Source organism: Saccostrea cucullata, unplaced genomic scaffold, assembly GCF_032062105.1.
Source record: "Saccostrea cucullata isolate Sc308-1 unplaced genomic scaffold, CSIRO_AGI_Scuc_v1 ctg1075, whole genome shotgun sequence".
NCBI lineage: Eukaryota > Metazoa > Mollusca > Bivalvia > Ostreida > Ostreidae > Saccostrea > Saccostrea cuccullata.
Genome location: NW_026938053.1, coordinates 9,082 through 13,608, shown reverse-complemented (window position 1 = coordinate 13,608; position 4,527 = coordinate 9,082). Strand labels below are relative to the sequence as shown.

General features: G+C 38.7%; 1 long non-coding RNA gene across 2 annotated transcripts; it reads right to left on the bottom strand.

Annotated features, from left to right (window-relative positions):
• Nucleotides 1–1,145: 1,145 nt before the first annotated feature.
• LOC134249337 (uncharacterized) lies at nucleotides 1,146–3,212 on the bottom strand. Of its 2 annotated transcripts, none has more exons than XR_009988258.1 (4): nucleotides 3,138–3,212; nucleotides 2,758–2,805; nucleotides 1,820–1,909; nucleotides 1,146–1,462 (listed from the first exon to the last, which is right to left on the bottom strand). It is a non-coding gene; the product is annotated as an uncharacterized LOC134249337 (long non-coding RNA). The 2 variants fall into 2 exon arrangements; XR_009988259.1 differs by having other exon boundaries at nucleotides 1,832–1,909.
• Nucleotides 3,213–4,527: the final 1,315 nt, after the last annotated feature.

Genomic DNA, 4,527 nt, shown 5'->3' with positions numbered 1-4,527 from the left:
ATGAAGACTCCTTGAAGTCCAATGAGCTTGATGAAGAGTCACAGAGAGAGTTGTTTACATTATTATTTGACTTCCAAGATACTTTTTCAAAGAATGACTTAGACCTGGGCTTGACTCATGTTAATGAGCACGAAATAGACACTGGTAATGCAATACCAATAAAACTCCCACCCAGAAGAGTTCCGATTGCTTATGCTGAAGCTGAACTTAAGACAATTACTGATATGGAAAAACAAGGAATTATCAGAAAATCCAATTCCCCCTGGGCTTCTCCTTTAAACCTTGTTTTAAAGAAAAATGGCAAAATCCGACCATGCATAGACTACAGACGAGTAAACGAAGTGACTGTGAATGACGCCTTTCCTCTACCTAGAATACAAGACAGTCTAGATGCTGTCTCTGGAGCGACAATATTTTCAACACTCGATTTTACTTCTGGTTACCACCAAGTTCCTGTCATAGAATCAGATATACCAAAAACTGCTTTCATAACAAAATATGGACTGTGGGTATTTTTAACAATGCCTATGGGAATGAAAGGGAGTGCGCAAACTTTTCAACGTACTTTACAGATGATCCTGAATGGTTTACAATGGCAAACATGTCTGATATACTTAGATGACATCATAGTATTTGGATCAAATTTTGAAGAACACTTAACAAGAGTTAGAGAGGTTTTGAATAGAATTAGACATGCAGGTTTGAAACTTAAGCCAAACAAATGTCAGTTATTTCAAAAGGAAGTTTCCTTCTTGGGGCATGTCATCAACAAAGATGGAGTGAAACCAAACCCAGACAATATTGATAAAATCCTAAATTGGCCAGTTCCGAGAACACCGACTGAGGTGCGACAAGTCATAGGCATGGCGTCCTATTATAGAAAATTTATTAAAGATTTTGCAAGCATCGTAAGACCCCTAGTTAACTTAACAAAGAAGAGCAGTACATTTCTGTGGACTGACGAATGTCAAGAGGCTTTTCAATGTATTAAAGATCTTCTTACTGGACTAGAAATTATGAGTTTCCCAACAATGGATGGAGAATTCATACTTGATACAGATGCAAGCAATGTCAGTATTGGAGGTGTGTTGAGTCAGATACAAGACGGACAAGAAAAGGTTATAGCCTATGCCATCAGAGTCCTAAACAAAGCTGAAACTAATTATTGTGTCACAGATAAAGAACTACTTGCAGTACGATATTTCGTTGAATACTTTAGACATTATCTTTTAGGGAGAAAATTTGAAATCAGAACAGATCACCAGGCTTTGGTTTGGTTATTCAAAATTAAAGAACCCAAGGGTAGAATCGCCAGATGGATTGAAATACTTTCTTCTTATGATTTCTCCATTGAATACAGACCTGGCGATAAACATGGCAATGCAGATGCACTTTCCAGATGTCCCGACCCACGAAACTGCCAGTGCGTGGAAGATGCTAATACAACACTGAAGTGTGGTCCCTGTAAAAAGTGCATAAAAAGAGATGAAGAAACTCCAGAACGTAAGAGATGGCCTGATACAAAAGACAAAATTATAAATACGGCTCGTGTAATGACTCGTAATCAAACGAAGTCAGAAATCACATATTGGCAAGATGTTTGTCTTCCAGTGGATATGGCAAAATTACAAAAAAAAAGACGCAGACTTGAAAGTAATATATGACTCGAAAGAACTGGGGCAAAGACCAAAAGAAAATCTTACTAAAAATGCTAGCCCTTCTTGTATATACTATTGCAACATTTGGGACTCAATCCAACTATTAGACGGAATTTTATATAAGAAATTTGTCTCTAACAATGGAGATTTGCACTACTTACAGTTAATATTACCTCATACTTTACGAGACCAGGTACTTCATCAAATGCACAATTCCATTATCTCAGGGCATCTAGGACAAAGGAAAACCACTGCAAAAACAAGAAGATTATTTCACTGGTATGATATGCAAACAGATATAAATCTATGGATACAGAAATGTCATGAATGTCAAATGAACAAGATTACAACCAAGCCGCCAAGAGGACCCTAAGGAAACATGAGTGTTGGCGCACCAATGGATAGATTATCAATAGATATAGTTGGTCCCTTACCCAGAACGCCACGAGGAAATAAATATATATTAGTTGTAACAGACTACTTTAGTAAATGGGTGGAAATACTTCCAGTTCATGACCAGACAGCTCAGACTTGTGCAGATAAAATACTCAACGAAGTTATTGCTCGATTTGGTTGCCCACAATCTATTCACAGTGATCAAGGTCGTAATTTTGAAAGCCATTTGTTTCAAGAGCTATGCAACATGTTAGAAATTAAAAAGACAAGGACGACCCCTCGAAATCCACAAGCAAATGGTTTGGTAGAGCGTTTTAACAGAACACTGATTAGTATGATTAAATCTTATATCAAGGGAAAACAAACAGATTGGGATCAAAACTTAGGATGTCTTGCTCTTGCCTACAGAAGTACACCACAAGAATCAACAAAATTTACGCCGAACATGGTTATGTTAGGAAGAGAAGTCAAACTTCCTCTTGAAGTTATATTTGACGTCTCCAGTGAAACAGAAAATTTTTCTACATGTGGCGATTATATTTATAACCTAAGAGAGAGTATGTACCAAGCAAGTCAAATTGTTAGGAAAAACCTAGGAAACTCTTTGCGAGTGCAAAGGGATAGATATGATAAACGATCTAACCTGAATCAATATAAAGTTGGTGACCTGGTTGCTATTCTACAGGAAAGTCCAAATACTGACCTGGAGAGTCAAAAGCTGCAGCCGAGATACTTTGGCCCTTGCTTGGTGCTACAAAAGGTTAATGATTTTATTATATCGAGTGCAGACAGACGAACGATCAAGTATCAAGATTGTACATCACAACAAAATGAAACCATACCATGGTGACAGAAAGAATGTCATGGATGATGACCGCTTTGAAGAAATTTCAGAAGTCGATTTGAATTTTATCCACAATTATCAGAAATTAATGGTTATCCAGAGATGTTTCTAACTTAAATTTGCTGATTTTTCTTCTTGACACATATAATACCACTTAACCTTAGAGATGAAAGGATTTTATTCAATTCCAAATACCTTTGTTTTCCAAGCAAATTTCATGAGCTACCTATAAGCCATACCATTTTCTACACATCCACAGACTTGCTCCCCACAGATTTGATCGGTTGAACTGCCTAGCTGAATGCAGCATGTACATCTATTAGTTGGACCTATACCTGAATAAGGAAATATATCAACTTTCAAATAAAGAAGAGATATAAAACATATTTATACTAAATTATTTTAGTAAATAAACAAGAAACAATATTTATACTCCGACCGAGAAGTAAGGATGGATGTGTGAATGAACAGCTGATTTTTAAAAATATCATTTGATATGTACTCTAAGTATAAAGTTCTAAAGAATTAAATACATTTATGTACATAATATTTTTATTCCAAGATCATATCGTGAAACAGACTACTTCTACGGGCTGGCAAGGGATCTTACATAATGAGAATATAAATTCATACTCACCTAATATTTATCTGTAATTTTGCAGTTTCATCATGGATGTGGCTAAGGCCGAAAAGAAGGGGAGAGTATTTCAGTGCACGCTTTGTGAATTTAAACAGATTAAAAAGTACGTTATTAAGCATTTTTTGAAGTGTCACGTGCCTAGGGAGGAAGTTCCTTTTACATGTAAATCATGTGACTTTGTAGCGCTGACCGAGAAGGAACTTTTGTCTCATGGTAAATGGTATGGCCCGCATAAGGGAACAGATGTTCCAGTGGAGGTTATTCGTGCTTCTGTACCTTTTACCTGGAAGGATGATCTCTTAGTCAGATGGGAACAGGCAGCTTCACTGGCATACTGGATGAATTTAAGTTCCAAGAAAGAGAAGATGGCTGAGGAGAAAGTGGTCCCACTGTCCACACTTCTGGAGGAGGTGGCGGAATTAGTTCCCCCTACGCCAGCGACGAGCCCCCCTCCAGAAGTGGTGGACATTTTACCCCAACTGTTGGGAGAGGAGGAGCCAGAACTAGGGGCAGAGAAAGCGGATCTGATAGGGGCACTTAAGGACCTACAAGCTGAGGTGAAGAAGCAAGGTGACCGGCAGATAGAGGCCATAGTGGAGCAGACTGTAGCGGTCAGGGAATTAACAAAGACCTTGACGGATTATTTTTATAGCAGCGGCCCAAAGAGGGGGCTTACACCTCAGCCGGAGGATAGACCTGCTACACCTATCCGAGCAAGATCATCCAAGAGGCCTGCGCTCCGGGGCCGAGGATGGTATCGGCCTCGCCTCATTACCACAGGCAGTGCCCCACCGTACCGAAGGAACCTGAAGGAAGAAAGACGCCGGAAAAGAACAACCCGTGCCGAGACATTATTCAGAAGGTCCAGATCAAGATCCAACTCTCCAGTAAAGAAGAAGATCAAGTCAACAGTAGTTAGGTGCGATAAGAAATAGGTTTTTATATGTTAAGGGGTTTTAATGTTAGTTTGGGATAGGGGGTGGATTTTA